The following is a 23,226-nucleotide window of genomic DNA, read 5'->3' on the forward strand; positions in this document are numbered from 1 at the left end:
AAAGAGATGCCATGTCAGCGTGGCGCCAAGCCCAAGCTAATGCCCTCGGCCTCTCAGCTCGGTCTTCAGACAGCGTGGCTGGCCCACTTCTACTGGAGCCAACAGAACGATGCCAACTAGCAGGGCATGGGACTTAGCCTTGCATTTTTAATGTGTATAATTTGTTTGGACTATGACCTAGGAGCTGATGATCATCTGAATTGAGAAGATGAGCATTTAGAAAGATGCAAGAGCACAGAAAGTATATCCCTGTTATTTTTTAAAAAGAGATAGGATTATTTTACTTTTTCAACCCACTCTTATCTTCCCTCTTCCCCAGTCTGTAAACTTCTTTCCCTTAAACTGGCAAATCTGACTTTACAGGCTCTATGATCTCGTATTTAAATCTCTGTCCTTTGTTTTAAAATTACGTACATATTTTTAAAATGTATGTCTCTTTGCAACGCATAATTTTGCCTCAGAGTACACCAGCATTTCATGTTTTCTCTTGTTACAGCTCACATTCAGTATCAGAACTATAAAAGCTGCTACTGTTAATTCACATTTGAGGAATGAACAAAGGGGGCTTTCTGTAGCCCATGCACCTGGAATGTGAAGTGAGAATGGTAACTTTTGCAACCTAGTTGTGCCAAGGAGCAATGCCTTGCTAAAATGTAAAATTAAAATAAAAAATGTCAAAATGCTACAGGGATTGCTACATTATATTTTAAGGCACTAACCTTGTTTTATGTTGACTCTATGTTTCATTTTTAGATTTAAAACCCATGCTGTTTTGAATTGCTTGGCCAGCCATCAGCACAAAGCAACAGAAATGCCAGCTCCTGCAGCATTTTGCAGCAGTACTGAGCTACACTAATAGTGAAGCTTCTGCAGAAATTTTTCTATCATGATGCAAAACGCAGACTGACTTTTATCATACAGAAAAAACCAAAACACAGAAAACCCAACCCTCCCTTAATGGTTTTAGATGAAAGAAAAAGAGATTAAAAATGCATTTGTGATTTTGCCAAAGCAAAATAACAACAGTTACTTGTTTCCTCTAACAATAGCTTAACATTCATCTTTTTTCAAGAACCTCACAATATGATGCAGCTATCATTTAGATGGTACTCAGAGCAGACTAGGAATAGAAAAATGTAGATTCTAGTTGCCCATGCTTCTCCCTGAGAAGCAGTTCAACAGTAAAAACCTGTGGCCACAATAGTTTAAATTTATTTATACAGTTTATTTTCTTCTACATAAGCGTTGTTCATTTGAGCTAATGCTTTTATACTACAACATTGGAAATGGCTTTGAGTTCATGTTTTCCCTGAATTGGTACCGAAAAGAGCTTACATGCCAAAGAATACCAGGAAAAAATGGTATGTGGTTTTAGAAAGCTTGGTTGAGATCTGGCAGATATAAAGATCTAAGAATAATCCTGGAAGATCTCCTAAATATTTTTACTTTAGTTCTAAGGAGATTGATGAGAGCAGAAAAGTTGGAAAACAAAGTATTTGGATACATACAACTTCAATATTGGTTCCCCATCATCTTTTTGGAGCCCAAGTCAGACAAACTTTTCCAGAATTCCCAGGATTAACATTGCATGTTATGCTGAAAAAGAGGGGGCCAGTGACTTTCCTGTCTTCATGATCTACTGCTGTTTTTTGAAGTTCTAAATCTCCTTTTAGGCAATAATAAGGCCCCCTCCTCCAGTAATTCAAGTAGAAGGATGAATTGCTTAAAACTGAATACATCTCATCAGCAGATTAAGCTTTATTTTCTTCAGATCATCAGATAAATATTATCTTTCTCTGTTTACTTTCTGGTCTTGAATATCTGAAGTTGCTTAGATCTTCTACGAAGCTCAGATTCCCACTGCCTTTTAAAGATCGATTGAGGCTTTCCTCACTGTCTTGTACTTGACAGAGACACAGATGTGTTATTTTAAGCAGCCTCTTTCGACCTTCTGGACATGGAAAACCCATCTGCTCTTCTGGGACTCTACTATTTTTTTCAGAGGCTGTAATTTGCACCTGGGCTGGAACTGTCCTTGGGGGACAACCTGGTGGCTCAGAATAGATGAAGTCTAGTGTGCTTTGAGCATACCTGTTCATGAGCACATAACCACCTCCATCCCTAACAAGCTAGTGAAGATGGGATAAATAAACCTTGCATGAGGAGTGTCTTCCTTCAGATGGGGAATCCTCTGTCAGGAAGATGGGCCTGTATTCTAATCCTTTTATACAGCAGGAACAATGTAAAGGGTGTGAAATCCAGTATAGAAGTGGTTAATATATTTTAAAACAGTGTGAAGCAACTTGCAATTCCTACCATGGTGATTTACAAAATTTCCTTTACAGATTTACAGTTTATTTCTCCCTCCTCCTTTCCACCCACTTCTCTCTCTTCGAAAGCGTCAGTCTTCACATTTAGCTATTAAGTTTTGTATCTTCAGTATGGTTTGGTAAAGCCTATGATGTTCAGATCCCCTCTGGGTTCATATATTTTTATTTCTCCTATTTTCTTTGCCCCACTGTATACATTTATAGTATATATAAAATTGTCTCTAGTGAACTCATTATTTCAATTTTTTAAAACATTCTCCCATACACTTCCCTTTTGACCTGTATACTGCCTGTTTCACTGCTTAAAATTATTTCCTGCTATCTCCTAATTTTAGCAACTTCTTCTTTCCTGCCTTTTAGATCATTTCTCTGTGACATGCCTCATACTCCACAGTCACCATGTTCTCCTTTGTCTTAAAAATAAGTAAAGCTCCATGACTTGGCTTAGTCAACCTATGAAGCTAGAACCAGGCCATCTTTCAAAGCTGAGAGATATGGAGGAAGACCCTACCTCACTGTAGAAAAGCTCTTTTGCCAAACCTCTCACACTCTTTGGATGCTACCAGCTCGGTTACAAATATTTTGCTCTGTGTCAGTTCAAATTTCACTGCAATCTGCTGATTTTCTTTTCCATGTAATTGCAGTTGTGTATCTTCTTATTATCATCATTTGGATTGTTTATATTCTTGATACTTTCATTCCTCTCTTTTTTTCTATGCCATTCCTGTTTTACATGCTTCTTTCTGTCTCTCCAACCCTACTTCATGCAATTCCCCTGAAAAGATCCTACCTTGAGTAAAGTGCTGGAACCATCTAGACACGATCACAAGAAGCCCAAGTATCATCGTGATCTTGCTGTTGTGTTTTTACTTCACCTTCCCTTCAGTGTTAATCTTACTGGTTATGTGATAGCTATAAATACTTTGTATACTCTTTCTGGGAAATGTCTACAGAGTATCTCACATACTTTCAGGTGCTGCATAATTTACAAATCAGTATAAATGAGAGCAAGTGAAAAAGTCATACCATGTTGCCTTCCATTCCTCCTCAGTGATTGTATCATCTTGCTTTTCTTGTCACCAGAAGCCCATCTTTTTTCTGCTAATCTTTCCTCTCTACTGTGCACAGCAGAGACTCCCCCATTTTGAGGCTCCTTTTCTAAGTAACATCTCATTCTCTATGTTCTGTTCTTACAATGTACCATATTGCTTTTCAAGTTCTTTTCAAGTGCAGTTCAGCACGTACATGCGTGCACATGCATGATATATATTTCTGTATATACATGTGCATATACCTCCCCCCCTCCCCCTGAAATAAACAGATGGAAGGGGCAAAATAAAAAGGTTGGAATCCAGACCTGTTGGACACCTGAATCTAAGAGAGAGATTTCTACTCTGTTTCAGTTTACAGTAGATGAGTCATCTATCAAACATGAGAAAGCAGCTAGAGGGTAAAAAGGAAGGACCATAATACAAAAACAGCAAGTGAGACAATCTTCACCAGATACTTTTCACAATGTTCAGTTGTGCAAAAGTCAAGCAACAAGCAGATAACAAGACAATAAACATAATTTACCACTGTTAATCCAGTCTTTTCCCTACTAAAAAGCCCTTATAGCTTTATCAGGAAAATATTTGTTCTACTGCTAGACATATTAAATCACATGTTTTCATGCAAGTGACCACAATTACAACCACCACAGACTTTAACCATTACGAGTTTGTGATTTATGCTCGTCTTGAAAACAAAACTCTGAAACCTGAATGTAGAGAAAATGGATTCGAATTTTTGGTCTTTGTTTTTAAAACCAAAAGGAATTATTAGTGTCTTTAACTGCAGGTCTCCTCAGAGCTTTATAGGCTAGAAAGGTGGAAACCAGTATCAGAATGAACTATAGGTTTATTACCTTTGGTTGGAAAATAATAGTATTTGTATTAACAATTTTCCTAGCAAATTATGGATTTTAATGTAAAAATATTTTACTCTTTGGACTAGAAAAGTACCATGTAGGACTATAGAAAGGCTCAATCCACCAACATGACAGGCAGCAGGCTAAAATAAACTGGCACAAAATTAGAGTGAAAGAGAAAGTAATAATTGCTTGAACTGTAGGTTAAAGAAAAAAGAATAAGATCAACTCCATTTATATACTGTAAAGCTTCAGAAGTTTCCAATTGAATCTTAACATTCATAGGTTATTAAAAAAATCAAATTTAGTTTATAAGACTTATTAGCTTGGAAATAGGCTGATAATAAATAAAGACCTGCAGTAGACCAGAGGTGAATTGGGAATGAATGCATTTCCCTTAATATATATCAGTCACAGGTGGTATTAAGCAGAGATTTTTGTCACCTCTGTGATTATTAAGATATAGGAAAAACTGTCAAGGGAAGCAGAGAAAGCTGTAAGCTTAACGAATTTAAAGCTGGAATGCATGTGCATCTGGTTATACAATGGATTTCTCAGTTTATCCACTGAAAGAAAGGTCAACTCTTACGTCCTGCTGAAGAACAGAAAATAGGTTAACAGGCTAAAGGCTCTCTACATCTGCCTCCTTAGCTGTTTTCAGCTTTGCTCAAAAGTGTAGTAGATTTGCATACTACTCAACTGTCCTTTACCTGAGGACTATTTTAGTCCACAAGGTGAGCACGTTCAGCCTCAAATAGACATCTCCCTCATCTTTACTACTGAACATAAATTTACCTCACATATAAAGAAAGCTGATTCAAGTGAGACTGTAGCCAAGGTTTATCCCATGAATAGCATGGACATTTTTCAGTGTATACCTCTTCTGTCTAGCAAAATGAGAAGAATCATGAGTAAGCTACATATATTTATGCAATAAATTCCCCTTAAAAAGTAGAGAGCTCAAGCAATTGAGGAGCATGAGAGAACAAAGGAAAAGCGATACTGTGAACATTTTTGAGATAAGAGTTTTTTCCTCCTCTTTGACCCTCCTTCCCAGCTCTCTTTGACCTGAGGTTTCCTCAGCAGATGTCAGGGTATAAACCTCCTCCTGCATACAGCTTATTCCCCCCGCTTCAGAGGCTGATGCTACAGGTTCACGGGTCCTGACCTGCTGCCACTGCCACTGCCAGCCCCAATCTGATTTCAAGCAGGGACAGCCCTGCTCACTGGTCTGCCCCGGCCAGGTCCCAGCCCCACTCATGAGTGAGCCGAAAGCTGTTTCTGTGCCATTAATAAGCATACTGAAGGCTGTGGCCCATGCCTGTTCAATTTATAGAGAGTGCTGCCATGAGCTTAAATGGTGGTAGGGTCATTTCCACACTGGGAACTTTCAAGATAACAGGTACTAATATAAAGGTAAAATAATCTTAACTCTGAAATCTAGACAGACTTAATAGTCCCTGCATTTCATCCTACAGAAGAACTGGATTAAAGATTGGTAGTAACTTCAATGCTAAAATGGCCTAATAAATTATAGCCCTGGGCAGTGATATAAATCTCTCTAGCAAAGGCTTTCAAAGCACTGTACAGATATTAGATGCCTCAGCATCCACTGTACTAGCCAGGACATACTCACTCCTGGCTACTCTTTAACTAGAAAAGTCTCATCTGGATGGAACTGCAAATACTATCTATAGACCTTGCTGAGGCTGCATGTGTGCAATGTCTTCTGCACAATATTTTGTACTGCTCCAGCCCCTTAGGAGCATTTGCGGGTTGTCCTCATGAAGATAGTGTGCAAGCCACTGATACACTGCTTTCCTAGAAGCAGATTTCTGTAAAAATGGAGTAATTCTGTAGCAGTTGTTCAAGTACTAGGAAACACTCCAGACAATGCCTTGCAGTGATGCACAGCTAGGAAACATAATCCATTTTTCCTAAAAAGCCTCCAGGTTAGGAAAGACAGATTACCAAGCTCATACATCTGGAGCTCATTTAAAGCTGAGCTGTAAGGTGTGTAAAGCAAGAAGGCAAGAGGGGTGTCTTTTATGGTGGGAGAAGGAAATGGAAATATAGGTGTTAAAGTAGGTGGCTAAGCTTTCATCTTGGTAAGAGGAGAGCTTTGTAGTGTTTTTGTTTGAATGCGGGAGAAAAGGAAAGTGCAAGTTGCTTTTTTTTTCTGCTTTTATTCCAGGGAACAGACGAAAGGAGCTGTATTAAAACAAGAAAACATTCACACTAAGATTAAACTGCACAAGGAGAAAGTAAATGTTATTTTCTTTCCCTGCTTCTGAGAGTGAAAAGTTCAACCAGTGTCATTATACAAACTTTGAGATGTGTAAACTGAGACAGGAGGAGCACAGCAACTCATATGAAGTTTATGCAGTAAAAGGGCTGGGTGAAAAAAACATCTCACCTAAGACTTATAATGGAGGAACTGGGATTGTAGTTTACAGAGCACAGAGGAAGGTAGGCTGCTTTCGAGGCCTACTGCCCACGAGCTTGGCAGCTCCACTCATAACATGGATACTTTGATTAGGTGTTAAAATTAGGAGGAACAAATTTCTACCCAGCAAATAACAGCACGGTACACAGAAACTAGTAGTCTTAACATTACTTCTCGTGAAAGTAAATAATAAAAATAAATGATCTACTCTACTCTAAAATCAGTGAAGGATGCTTGCCTTGACTATTTATATTATAGACTGAATAACTGCAATTGTGATTTAACGCTTATTCCTGGTGACTGTTTTCTCACTTTTTAAAACGAGATTATACTCACAGACTTTTCTTTTGTTAAGAGTTTGTTTTCCAAGTGTTGTTTTCCATATTCTCGTAGCTCTTAACTCAGAAGTCAAGCACTGTGATTTCTGAGGATATTTTCTTCATTTTTTTTCATGTTCACAATAAACAGTGCCTTACCTCTGAAAATCCAAGGGTTCATTTTCACTCTAGATTAGCAGGTTTTCTTCCATTTATACTATCAATTTTAGGAAAAAAAATATGTTTTATCTGCAGTCATACAGCACATTGCTAAGAGTTTGGCTCTATCAGTAGCGCAGTTGACTTATGATGGAAAGACTGAGACAGTTTACAAAGACATCATAGCCCAATGCTGCAATGTTGAAGTTGCATTCATTCAAATGAAATATTCAGGTGAGACTTATGCAAGGGCCAAAGATCTCACTGGAACTTCACAAAAAGAATGAAAGACACATCCAATGTGCTTTCCAATATTTCTTCTCAATACATAAAATAACGCTCATATTTTTCAATGTCATCTCAGCTTCTTTTTGTATCCTTCTGCACCTTTTTTTTTTCCATCTAATATATGGGAATTTGTCTCATATATCTGTTTCTACGTGTACAGACAAAACCCATTTGCACTGGCTTTGTGTGCTGACGGGGGTTTTGCTTGCTAAATTCTACTAGATCGAATGAAATGCCGGAAAAAAATGTGGGAATAGTTTTATATGCAAATTGCATATTCAAAAATAACTTCAGATTTAAATGTTACTCTCAGATAACCAAGTTCAAATAAATGGTATTTATTGATGTACTCTTATTACAGCTCTAAATCATCTCTTAGAAAAATGTTAGGGCTGTGAGTTAAGACACACAAAAATTAAGCCTGCTTATGCTTTGTGGCCAGAGATACGGCTTTAAGTCCAAGTTCAGTAGGAGTGTGGCTAGAGTAATCAGAGATGCTTCTATCCCCTCTCCCTAGCCCCTCTCTGCTGTTTCTTCTTCCCCCTACACATAACTTGCCTTTCATTTTTTCTCTTTCTTGCCCATTCTTCCTTGGTTTGTGCATCTAGCTGCCTCTAATCACCATTTGTTATCTGTTTCTGTTCCTGGTCCCTCCTCAGAATTTTTTGTTCTGGCCCCTCATCTTTCTTTTTCTTTCTTCGTAACTTTCTGTGTTTCTCACCCTCTGCATTATATCAAGTGGCCACCTTTCTCCACATGGTTGGTTGCCGGAAGCACAGAGAGGTATGATAAGCACAAGAGACAACTCTTACTCTTACTTCCTACACTATGTGTCACAGTAGTGGTAGTAGCTGTTGACAGCTAAAAATACTAGTTACTGGAAAGATACTTGGAGCATGCTACACTCCTCTCTAACACATACATTCTACAACACAGGTCTATGGATTTTCAGTCAGCCAGGTTGGATCAACATTGTTACTGGAATAACCAGAGATACCCCTTGTTCGATACTCCCTGACTCATTTTTAAGTCAGTTCTCCACAGCATCAAAGTGCAACAGGTTCTTAGTGAAAGAGAGATGAGAACATACCTAACACAGAGAAAATAACAGATTGCTTCGTATTTTATTCTTGGGAAAGGGGAAACTATGTTAGATGAAACTTTCCAACAAAATTCAGCTAAAATAAAGTTCAAATGACACCACTGGCAAATTTAACAACTGAAAATACAACATTAATATGTGAAATGTTGGACAATGCTACTTTTATGCATTAGTTCTATAATAAAAGGCATGTTGGTGCTGTACAGTGCAGCGCTATGTAGCTAAGTTAGCTCAGACTAGGTTGGGGGCAGAAACAGAATAAGCACATAAACACATCTTTCTTCATGAACTTGCACTCCCTGCTTCTAAATGACATGAGTCCTGAGGAACAAAAAGGTTGTGTTCAGCTAACAATTATTTCTACATGAACATTATGTAGTAGGAAGACTGGATACTGTGGGTGAGATTTACTTGACCAAAAAAGGTATTTATGATGGGGCTACGGTGTGGATTTCCCTTATGGTTAGTGGGAGAAATTATCGCTTCTAGAGTGTGACTCATCTCATCCTTGTGTAAGTATCTAAATCACAGTATAGAACTGCCCCTTTCTCTCCTATAAGGAAACTATAAGGACTATAAGAACTATAAGGAAAGTTTATGGTGAATAGTTCAGATGTAGATACCTGAAGTTAAATGAGACAGATCCCACCTATCTTATCCTGAAATCCACAATATAGCAGTTCAAAATGGAAGATGGCTTTTTCTCTCTGCAAACACATGGGAATCATGAAATCAACTTGATGAAACCACACTGAAACCATTGCTTAGTAGAAGTCAGGGTGTGTTTAGCTACAACTTTTGGGCGCTCAAATATCATGGATAAAATTGACAGGAGCCCCCCAAAAGCTCAAGAATGACAAGAGCTACATTCTGAAATCAAGGACCGCATCTGCCATGGCAATGTCCCCTCTCCTTTTCAAGCAAGTAATTAAAGCAACAATACTTTTTAACAGAGAGAAAAAACAAATCGCCCCTTACATCGTTCTCAGAGACGACAGTTTCAGAGGGGCCACCTTTTAAGACCAGTCCACACAGAACAACAAAACAACAACAAGATTTTAGCATTTGGTTCTGCACAGCTTTCAATTCAGAGTTGTGACCTCTGGGGAAACACAGAGGGAGGAGCTTGCCATAATATCTTTTGGTATGTATATTACTTCGGCTGGCTGCATTTTAGTTATGAAAGTACTATGTAAAAACAAATTGCATTTTTATTCTATTGTGCTATTCATAGTGCAAGAACATTCTTACTGGCTCTAGTAAAAAGGTTCTTATGTGGGTTGTAGGCAGAAGCAGGAAATTTGCTCTCCTCATGGATCAAACAGAGCTGGCACTAATGATACAGCACAGGGAAAGTAAAAAAAAAGAAAAGAAAAAAAGAAATGTTTAACACTCAGCACTGGAAGAGAGTGAAAACAGAACACACTTTGAAGAATTTCCTCACTGTAACATATTCCTGCGTAGGAGAGGCTCTACAGTCAGACTCAAAATGTTTTGAAGCTTCCCTGTTTGTTTAATCTTTGGGTCAGGTTTTGGCACTGTGCTATGATTGACACAATATGAAAGAATAAAGGCCCAAACAAGGCAAAGGGGAAAAAAACCTTAGGAAAGTGTGAGACTCAGTAAATCAACCTGTCTAAGAAGCAGAGCGAACTAGGTGCTGTAAGGGCTGATGCAAAGATTTGTCCAAGACCACAAGAGCAGGATCTAGAGATAGTTCTGTTTCCAATAACCACGTGTCATGGCCTAGCTGGGAGCTAAGGAATGATTTCCTAAAAATCAAACTGGGCTTGTAGAAAACGAGAAAACATTACTTTCCGTTAAAAATAGAGAATAGAGCTAGAATGCTAAAAATCTCACTAACGGCCAGTGTAAACTATTGTTCTGAAAGTCTGTTACCATAATAAGTTTGTTATTGTAGTTACATCACTACAAATACCTCTCCCTTCAATTGTGACTCTCTGACAGGAATGTGAAAAACTGGAAATTCAAAATCTTCTCAATTTCTTGGTAACAGAGACTCTATTACCCTTTGGACTATACATATTCTGAGAAGTTGTGAACAAGTTCTAAAGAAAGCAGGGACCAAATATAGAGTGCTTCCACATGAAAGCATGTATATATATACTTTATAACTGGAGAATAAACACACAGCATAAGGTAAACAATCCTTCCCTTACAAGTAAAAGGACTGAGCATCACAGAAGGGCATCATGTCCCTACAGAGGTGTTACGGTGCTTACTCTTAAGATTGATTGCCAGGTACTCTGTCTTGTACCTTGTTCAGCAGAAGGTGCAAGAGAACATGGGAACGGGCCGACCACTTGAGATGAGAATGTTCACTGAAAGCAGCCTATAGCAGATGCCTGGGGAAGAATATGAGAACAAGCAAAATGTGCTAATATTCTTTCAATTTGTAGAGATCTTTATCTCGGAAAATTCCTAAGCCACAGTTGGTAGCTTTGTGTGCAAGAATGACAGCTTAAGAACAGTGTGCTGCAGAGATCCCACTTAAGGTTGTGATCTCTGGTGTATCCCAAGAGGCTGCCATAATGTAGACTGATCCAACGCTATGTTATTATTGCTCTATATCATTGCCCAGAGCAAGCCAGTTCAGGAAAGTGTAAAGCATAGAAGACAAAATTTTATTCATTAAGCAGCCAGCTGAGACATGATATAAGACTAATGTCACAAATTCTAAATCAGAAATCAAAGTTCAAATATTAGAATTATCAAAGAGAAGCGCAAATCTCCTATTGTCTTCAGGGCATATGGAATTTTATTCCAAGCCCTAAGTAAATAATAATAATAAAAAGTAAGTCTGTCTCATTTGCAGCACTTAATTCATCTGTTTCACCAGTGCAAAGACTTTTGGCTTTAGCTAAAGGCTACTCTTTGTTAATAATTATTTTTGACTATTGCATTTCACACTAAATTTAGTTAGCACATTTGTAAATGCTATTATAAAGGCACTGCAGTAGATAAAATATAAAGAGATGGAATCTGAATCTGTTAAAAAATATATTTGGCTCCTGTTTTACAAGAATACACTTTGAATTAAATGCTACTGCGATTTTCACGGCAGAATATTTAATAAAAAAAAAGAAAAGCAACAGCAAGAGTCAATTTTTCTTTAAATAGGAGTAGCTTACTTTATATTGTATCCAGCATATTTCAAAGTTTAATAAAATAGGATATACTTTTTACTTAAATCAATTATATCATATTTTTACTCTTACCACACATTTCTGACCTTGTCACATCAGAAATAATTTTTTAAAATCAAAACAGTTATGCAATCTAGAAACTATCCTAAAGGTGCTAAAGCCCTGTCATAGTAACTCTGAAGTGACAACTGATGTAAACACATTTACTATGAATTTACATCAGTGTGGCATCAGGATTTGGCCCAATATCTATGTGTTGGGAATTTTCTTCTACAATGCAAGCATTCAAAGAACCAATACATTGTGAAAACTGGCATTTCAATTTCCTGATTCAAAATATTTGAATGAATTATAACTGTATTGGAACACTAAAAGCCTTATTAGGGTGGCTCAACGCATTAGCAGATTCTTTTCTCAGTCAATTCACCCTTTTATGACACAGTTCAAACCCAGTGGGGGATTTGCACACAACGAGGCTGTTTTCACCAACATGGTGATGGCTTTCCGCATCTCTGTTGTGTCAGCCTTGAGGTGATGACTAGTAGTGAGGAAATTATTATCTTGAAGTGGGATAAGCTTGATGGATTTTCTTTCAGCAAAACAAAATGATATGGCAATGCAAATTCCACTGAAAAGGAGGTACCACAGGTAACAGAGGCAATACCTGGAAATGGAGACTGTAATATTTCTAGAGACCTGGCTTACTTGTTTGTACACCTCTAACCAATTGCGGTAGCGACCTCACAGAGGCCTAATTGCTCTTCAGAAAAGTAAACGAAGGCAGAATTATTTACTACTCTGATGATCTTCAGTAAAGAACAGCTACATAACAGCTGAATAGGCATCATTCCTGATCCGAATAAGAACAAGCTGAACCCTTTTTGGTTCTGATATCTTGGTAACTGAGATAACAGTAAAATTCCCAGGTAGAACCTTTTTACAGAACTGTGTGTTTCTAAGGATAGGACTGTCTTTTTTTCCCTGGGACCTCACATACGCATATCCCTTGATATCTTACAAAATATATCCCTTGGACTAGCTTGGCAACACTAGCACGAACTGAGAAAATGTATGACAATGACAAAACTGGAATAATTTCTATTAATCTAAAAAATCAGTGTAATGGAGAGATTATAACATTTTATATGACAAAATATGTTTGATGTTGTGTGAATTAAAAAAAAAAAAAGTTTAAATTTTTAAATGATAGAAACAGTAAATCTTACGTGCTAGCCAAAAGTTTCATCAACTATTAAAAAGGCTAGTAGTTCGTTTTGAATCCTATATGTCCTTGTTTTGCATTTATGACTACTTGTAACTGAACTATAGAAATACTCATTCTGTTTTTGTGTTTTCATTGTCCATTCACTCGGTAGCCAACTATGTCCATTTGGAATTGAAATTTACACTACTTCTACTTTCTGACAGGAGTCAGTGGAGACTATAGTCTTGAATTTCTTTTTGGGTTCTAATGTGAGTTATGGTGTAGCCATTCCATGATATGGTGATCATAGAAGATATATGTCTGATACATACGCTTAAAAGGCTGAATGAACATGATCTATCAGGCAGCTGATCCCCAGCCATAATTCTGCTGAAATAAACAGACTGCAGTGGAAATTTATGCTAGCAGATCTTCAGTCCTCATTGCCTTCCCCTTTCTGCCTAAAATGATCATATACAGATTCTCTTTAACTTGTTTGTAAGACAGGAATGAACGAGAAAGAGAGGAAAGGTGTTTGTATGGTAGGGGTGTGGTTAATTAGTCTATAAAAAGGATTATGAAATCCGGAGAAATACATACAATGCAGTAGGGGATATATAGAGGGGAGACTGTCAAAAGAAACAAGAGAGAGAAGCATTTAGTCACATCAGCTACTGCAGTTGGATTAGTACAAAGCTGGCAACAGAGGTGGTAAAAGAATCCATATATAATAGAATATGAACGTATGCTTCCTTACCTCTCAGCTTAAAGTACAGCCCCACAGCTACTACTTCTGGGGATTGAATAGAGGGAAATTGCTGTGGTACCTATGAAACATTGCCTGCCTTTTTGGAGCAGCCAGCTGGAATTGGCTAAAACGCAGAATGTCACATCAAATCTCATACAGATGAGAGGTTTGCTTGCTTTCCAGTAGAGATAACAATCATGATGAGCCAGCAGAACTTACTCTGCAGCTATATGAAAGATGGTGCATTTGAACATTTGCTAACTCTGAATAACAGGATGAGCTAACCTGTAAGCGCGCCACACCTTTTTAGGGTCATGAATTTAATCATTCGCATATTTTCCTTCATAAAACAAAACTAAGAGCACGGCCTCTTTCTTCTCATCTTTTGTGCAACTGATTCCTACGCTGGGTCCTAACAACCACGGTTTCCAGAGAATATGGTGTCCTGGCACAATGACAATTTTTCTTTCTCTGCAGCCTTGGAAAGCCTGAAAATTCCAGTCTTTTTTCTGAAACTGCTAGCTGGAGTGTGAGCAAAATCCTCTACAGATGGGGGACAAGCTTGAGAAACAGCAGTATAAGAGGTAATATTTTATAAAGAAAATGATGAATGAATCCAAGAAAGAAGCTAGCAAGAAGAAACCATCTCAGACTTACATAGAACAACACTGTGATGTAATGGAAAATATCATATTACAGCAGCTGGTTTGATAACAAAGGGAAAGCCGTGAAGCTCATTTGTGACAATGTGGGGGAAATAAAAAAGAATATGTTGATAATCAGCCCTGAATATTTTTTCTTTTCTTTTTTCCCCCATCTCGTTACCTTTGGTCTGCTTGGCATTCATCCAGATTATAAGACTGACAGTCATTTCTCTTTAATAAACACTCTTGGAAACTCAAGAAGCACTCCCTTTTCAGTTCTGTCAACAGGGAATCATTAACACTGAAAAAAAAAAATATATATATATATGCTTAATTGTTTTTACTGAAATAAACACTCTGGGTACCCCCTGCCGTTTAATGAACATGCACTGGGTTAACTGCAAGGGCTGCTACCAATGCCATCTTTGATTACTTGCTAGTGGCAGATGAAAGCTTAAAACACACTTATTTTTTGTCAGTAAATATGATTTCACTTTTTTGGCTTCCACATCAACCCACCCTTTTCAAAGTAGGGCAGACTAGCAAAGGCTGTCAAAATAAGGCTAGCAAGTAAGTGGAGTAGCAGCTCTCTACAGAGTTTGATTATTCTTCTGTGAAAGAGTCTGTAAACAAAACCTTTATGCTTTTGTCTACTAAACAGTGCTTAGAAATTTTTTCCAGTCTAGCATTTTTAATATGTGGGAACGCGACTGCAGTAGGATTCAAGAGTGCTCAACATTTTTAAAAGCAAGATAACATATTTACGTAACAAAAGTGGTCTCAGTAGTCAAAATGTAGGTAAAACCCCACTTGTTTCGAAAAAGAAATGGTCTGCGTGCAAGCATCCTCTGAGCTGTCTGAAAGAAGTTTTTCCTTTGCCTGGACCTATATCAGAATGAATAATAGAGCAACATATGTTTTAAAGTGTCAAAAATTTTAATACCAATTTTGATTTTAGAAGTAGGGTAAAATTTAACTAAAAACATTTATTTAGGTTTTATTTTTTTATTTCCATGCTTTTTGCTGCGATAATCAACAAGTTAGTCTGATGACCTTTTAACTGACAATCAGTTCTCTGAGAGATGTCCAGGAACCTTTGGAACAGAGCTACTTGCATTATGAGACACAAAGGCTCCAGTCTCTTCACTTCCGGGGTGAATATTCCGGGTAAATATTTGACATAGAGTTAGGTGGTGCTCCTCTTCACTGGATCAGTCCACCAGTTTCTGATCGTGGCCAGGAATTAGGTGCTAATTTGTGCATGCTGCAAGGCAGAAATACATGGGATGTTTCCAGGGGAGTTTCCATCCCATTTTATCTACACTTTGTCTATATGAACAGATTAAATGTTTCCTGAACCATTCTTTGACACTGTGGCCATACCTGAATCCATACGGTTAAGCTCTTTTAGCCTCCAGGGAGGGTAGCCACATCAATGCTGCCAAGGGAATCGTCTCTGGCTTGTGCAAAGTCCCCCCAAGCTGTTCTAGGGAAATTTTGAGGAAAGTGATAGTGTGCACAGACAAGGCAAAGACCACTCTAACAATGTAACACGTTGAACAACTGAATCCTAGTGCCTGGCGACTTTCCCCAGCACTGTTAAAGTTACTAGTACAGATGTAGCCCTATGTGTCAAGGCAATTTAGACAGCAGATGAGCCTGGAGTTTTTAATTGCTAGCTCTGTCTAAATAGCAGGCTTAGGCATTTAAAAGGCAAACCAGTTACATAACAGCCCTTCCTGAATTTAGCTCCAAATAGCTGAGTGCTGGAGATCACTCCTACAAGTTCCTTGGATAGCTTTTTGCTTGAGGTTGTGAAAGTTACTGCAAGCATGATTTCGGTTTGCCTCCTGCTATATGAGATCTGTTGATCACTGTGCCTGTAACCTAAATGTTTATTGTTCAGTCATCTGTTTAATACATTTTTTATCCTTTATTTATTAGATAATTAACTGTTAAATACTCAAGTACAGAAGGCAGGGCCTGATGAAAATCTTTAGAGAGTACTTGCATTTGGATTCTTAGAATAGACAAGATACTATTATAATCATCTGGATAACTTTTCTTCACTTCAGGGACTTGAAAATCAGCAATACTGCATCCTCTTAGTATTAGTCGTCTGTCCTTATACAGCTCTCCAGAGTTACACCCACCTAGTAAGGACAGTTTAAGTGTTTCCCATCATTACATGTATTTCAGCCACACAATTTTTGCACAGAGTACAAACCCTGGTGACAATGAAGCCCCAGTTGTTCCCTAAGGCAAAAGCATTCCTCCTGACCTTTACAATGCTGCCAGACCTCTTGTGTCTTCCTATACGAGTAATTCCAAAGGCAGACACCAATATGATCTAAGGAACTCGCTTAATGCAGGAAGGACTGCAGCGACATGTGTTTTCTTTGTGGCCAAGGCAACATCTACATTTTAGCTGTCTTGTCACCTAGTAGAAGTGACTTCCACTAGCGTGATTAGGCAGTGGATGACTCTATGTTCCACACACGCACGTGCAACTGCCCTCTCTCCCCCGGTTCCTCATCCCCAAAAGAGTGACTTTCAGGATGAAACACAGCTAACAACACATATCTGCATTAAGAACATTTTTAGAGTGTAAGGAATAAGGCAGTAGGTATCTTCTGGAGTAAAGAAGCAGAAAACATAGAGGTTTTGATATATTATTTAGTTGCAACATTATTTTGAAAATATCCTACATATTTCCCTTTATATTGTGCAGGGCTAACATCTTCTGGATTTTTTTTTGAAAGGAATAAGATTTCCCTTTGAGATCTTCCATGTAAATATTGATGCCGCATGATTCTGTGCAAGTTGAGGAAAAGCTCTTGCTATTGATGTCTTGTATATATGTTACTATTAGAGTTACTTGGAAATAGCTTTTAGATGTAGAATGGAATTTTATATTATAGTGATTTTTTTTGTTTGTTTGATTTCTTCATTGGAAAATCAAATTGACCCACATTAAGTTCAGTGTTTAACTGAACTTAAGCCATGATGCCTTACTGGAGCTATCTAATTCTCTCTTTGCGTCTGTCTTCTGGCTACGGTACACAACTCATACAATACAGATTTTCCTCTGAATGACCAGGGAGCCTGACTCATAGAAGAATATAGGATTTTGGCCTACTCATCTTTTCAGGGCATTGTAAGAAAATGAAGACCATGCACTAATCGTATTATTGAACACTGAAAAAGGCTTAAAGATCTTACATTTAAAAAACAACAATTAAAAAAGTTTACCTTCAGATTTTTGTGAGGGTATCAGGAGTTCACAGCTGGAAAAATAATAGCAAATTGGAGGCTGAAGTCAAAATCCTCTCTTGGCAAAAGCAAAGTATTCCTGACTACAGTAGTCTTCACCTGAGTCAGAACAGCAGGTTTGCAGCTTGCAGTATTCCTCTAAGCAGTGTATTCCTCTACAGTCTCCCTTCTGGATGGCAAGATCTTTGGACTGAAAGAGAGATTTTCGGGATTATCATGTGGATAAGGGAGATAATTAGCTCACCATTAATAAAATGAAAGAAAAGTTTTTGCATAAGCTGCATTGTACTGCTTGGATATACTACAATTTCTAATTCAATTCAAGACAAAAAAATTATTGGAGTATTCAGGGAAGTGTTATACAAATGCTAAGCAGTTCCTTCCTTCCTTTCTATCTCTGAGTAAGATCTGCAGCTCAGGTACCTTTTATCCGTAGTAGTTCTTATGTTCATTTTAGTGGAGAGTATTTATCTTGAAGACCATTTTCTTGGGTATATTATTAGAGAACTAAACTGCCATCTCAAGTCTTCTTTTTCTTATTTTATTGCAACAGAACATACCATGAACCTGCTTCCCATTGTTTAGCTCAGCCTCCTTTGCATCATGTGAATGACTTAACCAGGGGTTTTGTAAAGGATTCCTTATTCTTTTATTCTGTATCCACTTTCTGTTATTTAGGTACAGCACAATTAAGAGTTGCAAAGAGAAATGTTTTACATTTCTAGTTTCCAACTGCAAGGCTCAGTATATAGAAACACTAACTATAAGATCACGCAGCCTTTGTCTTAATTGGGTAAACAGGGTGTCTGAAGTATCACACAGCAGGACGAGGCTAATTAAATATTGTTCAGATTTCTCACTGAGGAGTTTATGCAAGCACTGAACCATGAAGAGTAGTGTTGCAGCTCAGAAACCATGTAATTAAGGTGGGTATTTGGGGGAATAAGTGCCCTTCCTTTCTTTAAGAAATGTTGTAATCAACTTCTGGAATTTTGTTGAGACACAGTAAAGAAAATCTGACTTATCATCTGAGCTGTTTGGAGAAAACTTTGTTTCAAAATACAGATGTTTTTGGAGAAGTAATTGGACTTCCAACTTAGCAAATCTTCTAATTACAGATTTTTGAATAAGCATCCATTTTGGGTTAAATTGTCATAAGCAGCTAATTTGCAACATGAGTGAATTCTATCACTTCAATCTTATTTCTTTATTGCCTGTACTAGGAATCCTAAATCCCACACCAAGGCTGGTGAACTCCAAGAAGATTCGTAAGTGTGTTATTATATAGGACAGACACATCTGCGCTAAATGTTCGTGCAGCAGAACAGACACAAATTCAGCTAGCTGACAGCAACTCCCTCCTACAAGAAAGGAAACAGGAAGTAACAGGTAACCACTGAAGATAAGACTGAGAGAACGAGCACCTCTAGCCCTCTAGCATCTATGGCTTCTTGATTGCTTCATATACATCACTGCATGTTTTCCCTGGTCTTATTACTTTAGATAACTTAACATACAGGAGAAAGATCAAGACTGCCAGGCTGAAGGTCTTGACAAAACACTCCTCTGCAGAGAAGCATTTAGGCTGCATCTAAACTGTGGAACTCATGAAAGTGTCCCAACTCCTTAGATCTATGCGTATATTCCAGCTGCATCCTGCGTGCATACTGGGGGAGACCTGCATGCTCATCATCCCCGTTCTGCTTCCCAGTTGTCCCTGAAAGGAAGGCACTTCTATGTTTTAAGATGAGATGTGCATGCTCCAGCAGGTTCTCCAGACAGGAAGATCAGGGACTAAGATTGCAGATATAAAGTAGAAAGCACTAGAGGTGCAGTTTAGGTGTAGCTTTGCAGACTGACCCTCAAGGGCCAAGTCACAGCTAACATGAGAACTGGGATTCTGCAGGCCTAATGTGGAGTGCAGAGCTTGTTGACCCTTGATCAATATCTTGAAAGCAAATCTGAATCAAAAGATGTAATGATGAACAAAGAAATAAACCTGCCAAGACGAGGATATTTCTCTCTCCCGTTTTCTTTTCCAGTTGCTAACTCCATAGTCTGACTTTGAGATTTGAACCTCACTAGAGAAGACTGCCAAATAAAACGGAAATAAATATTGAAAGAAAGGCAGCGGGAGCCTTGATGAATGAAGTCTGAAGTATCTGTGCAGACTTCAGATGACCAAATTTTGAGATGGGACTTTATGCAGCAAGCATACCTATTTTCCCACAGCACAGCAAAATCCTTACGGGAACACAGTTTTTTTTTTGAGAGAAATAGTCTCAGAAGGTCTTCATATTACAGAGATGTTATAAGAGGGATCATCGAAGCCCTTCTAAACATTATTATTATGCAGGCACACCTGTGCTGAATGCTAGACATGGACAGTAGAAACAAATTTAACTAATCAACTGAGAGTAATTCACACGCAGCTGAATATAAGACCTGAAAGAAACCTCTGGATTTATAGGTCTTTCCTTTACCTTTGCATATGGCTCTCTCCAGGGCTCTGCAATACCTTTAGCTTTGACGAAGCAGGTGGAAGAGAAAGATGCGTGACAAGAGGCCATCCATTCCACAGTTAAGCTGTTAAAGCTTGATATGGCCCTCAAGGCTAAGTCACAGAGCCCAAGCACATAGCATTTGAATTCCTTGCAATAGTCATTGGAATTATTCTCGTGCCACCAACATATCTACTTAAATATACTGAAAATTGCAATTTTCTCCATTTCTCCAGCAAAAGAGAACAGATACTGGTGTCATATCTAAATACTTATAATAGCTTCCCAGTCTTTAGCATTGTTTTCCCCTCCCCCAACCAGATTTCCTATTGGGAAAAAAACCCAAAACCCCGAGTGCTTTGCTTGAGCAGCCACAAAGCGCTCTAACAGACGCTTTGGTTGGGGGAATGAGAGTCACCCAGACAACACGGTAGATGTGGGGATGTTTAAGCTGTCCAGCAGGACATACTGAAGTCCTGTCTCTCTTCAGGCTTAGGCATCTCTGTGTAAGTCCGCATTAGATGTCAGCGTAGCATTAGTATTCATAGTCTGCACTTCACTGTCTATATGTCCTTGTATAGGAACTTCTGGTCCATTCTTTTTTCTTAACACGACCTGAAAGAAATGAAATGTAGATACCTAATTTGAGTTCTGGAACCCTAAGTCCTTTACAGGTCATGCAGACATTGAGCGGCAGAGAAAATATTTAATTTGTCTGTGTCTAAGGGGAGCATCTTAACTAATCTGTAGGGGCTTTATCTCCATTAACGGTGATGACCTACTGGGATGATCATGGGAATTCTCCAACTGCTACCCTGTAGTGCAGGCCCGGCTCTTATATCCTCAGTTCCTCAGTGCTGCCACGTTAGCTCCTAAACAGAGAAGAACAGGAACTAGATAGACAGATAGATAGATAGATAGATAGATAGATAGATAGATAAATAAATAAATAAAGGTACAGGATAATTTGCTTATGGCAATTTGAGAACTTTTAAGGATCAATTTTACAGCTACAAGAGAATAACCAGAGAAGAGAAGACATCTCTTGCAGTGATTGCTAACCAGACCAAAATAATGATACTACCAAACTCATGTAACAGAATTAAAGATTTTTAACAAAGGAACAATCTGCAAATGTTAAGTAAATGCTGTAAATGAGGACATTACAACAAATTTCACTTTTTACACATTTTTAATAATCACTATGAGCTCAGGTCTTTAGAAATTAGTCTCTGGGCTAGCTGAAATACTTCCTCAGATAAAGAACTGCGCAATAAATGGTATCAGATATGGATTATGGATGGCTGACCCGTAGTCCAAATGATTGATGGAGCACTGCAGATACTGTCTATTTTTTTGTAAAATCATATTCACATGCAGATATAAGACTTCATCATTTAAACTTCAGGGCTGTGGAGATTGTAGACTTCTCTGAATTTCCTGAACAAAACAGCAATTTTTGTTAGGGTTATTGCTGTTGATGATCATGTTTTTTTCTTGTTCATAATTTCTCAGCTCCTCTTATTCCAAGCAAACCTCAGTGCTAGTCTAAATGGAGACCACAAGCAAAATTATGAGCTCAATCCAGTGTAAATCTGCATGAATTGCCTGTCATGGACAGGCTTCATGTTAATTCTGAGATAATTATGTGAGTGAATCTGGGCCAACTTAAACTATTTCTGTGAGATCTACAGTACTCCGTAACTGCCAAATCCCGATTCACCTAGAAAAGCTGCTTTGCCTGATCTCTTGTGCCTTTAGATCATTATAAAAAGCTACTCCTTGCAAATGCAAGTCTAGTTAATGCATAGTCTGGTAGTTGAGGGAAGACTTTCCTGTGTGTACTTTCTTTTTAAAAAACATCTGTCTGCCCTTGAATTAGTTTGCTCTCTTAACTGTAATCTCTCTTTTATCTGGAGAATACCTGAAACATCCTTCAGTTTTAGCAATGTATCCTGAATCCAGCAGAGATTCTCAATACACAGAATAGACGAGAATTTGTTTCTACTCATTTATTATACCTGGAGCATTCCTCAGCCATCCTTTGACATTTCCTGTTTTGCTGACTCAAAGTACTAACAGAGAGTCGCAAAAGAAATATAAGTAATCTGAGCTATTCTGGGGCTCCAGAGCCTTCAAGCAAGAAATGCCTCAAACTTGGATAAAATGTGAACTTAGAATTTGTTGTCACTTACTTCTGGGGACGAGGCTACAGTACAAAAAATCATTGCTTGTAGGGATGTTAGGTATGTGTTCAACAACTGGAGAACACAATGTTCATAGTGTGGAAATATATATTTTTTCATTTTCCTATAATTTATAAAAACTTTTTTAAAAGTTACTGCATTTTCAAACACCATTCTAAGAGCATGCATACACTTCTTGACACATTTTCCAATTGAAATTTGAATTCCAACTACTTTTTGAATTTTTTTTTCAAATTTTTCTTGAATGTAGATTAAAAAAAACAGTAACAACAAAAATAGATGAATTTCAGAAAATGTGATGAACCTATATGAGTAGAATCCTCTTTTATCGAAGTTAGAAAGGGTAAGGAATAGGATTAGATGAGGTAGAGGTCTCTTACTGGTGGTAAAAAAGTAGTATGTAAACAGACGAAAGGACCATTTGCAACACAAAATAACTATGCAACCAGCATCAATACCGATAGAAATTAAATGTTAGTCCAAGAGGGATTTTCAAAGGCACTCAGCACTGGTTTAATTTTCTTTCCGCTGCAGTGGATGCAATATTTGCTGGTGAAGTTAGCTAAAGTAGCTGAAGCCATTCCCCCCGAAAATTCTACCCTGAAATCATCTCTTTCTCTTCTGCTCCTTGATCCTGGAAAATCCGTAACATCTCTAGAATAAAAAAAATCCAGATAGAAAATGTGCATATCTCTTTGCTGTGTGACCTTGCAGCAGCAACCACATAAGAACGGTATTTTTAAAAATAATTTAGCTTCCCAGGTCCTTCCATCTCTGCCATTCCAGCAAATATATTTAACTTTGTTTCAGCTGAACCCCCTGAACAGAGCCAGTCACACTGATGCTGTAGACAGGAAGAGAGCCGTTCATCTTTGATGAAACAAAATGTGTGCAACTGAGTTGCTGCTGTGGACTAAGTTTCATTTTCTCT

General features: G+C 38.0%; 1 long non-coding RNA gene across 1 annotated transcript in view; it reads left to right on the top strand.

Moving 5' to 3' along the window:
• The window catches only part of LOC104149820 (uncharacterized), a 38,842-nt gene extending 24,272 nt beyond the window's left edge, over window positions 1-14,570 (top strand). Inside the window, exon 8 of the long non-coding RNA XR_011136539.1 lies at window positions 14,148-14,570. This is a non-coding gene — a long non-coding RNA (uncharacterized lncRNA). The remainder of the gene's footprint in view (window positions 1-14,147) is intronic.
• The last annotated feature ends 8,656 nt before the right edge of the window (window positions 14,571-23,226 follow it).

The sequence above is a fragment of the Struthio camelus genome, chromosome 1 (genome assembly GCF_040807025.1).
Source record: "Struthio camelus isolate bStrCam1 chromosome 1, bStrCam1.hap1, whole genome shotgun sequence".
NCBI lineage: Eukaryota > Metazoa > Chordata > Aves > Struthioniformes > Struthionidae > Struthio > Struthio camelus.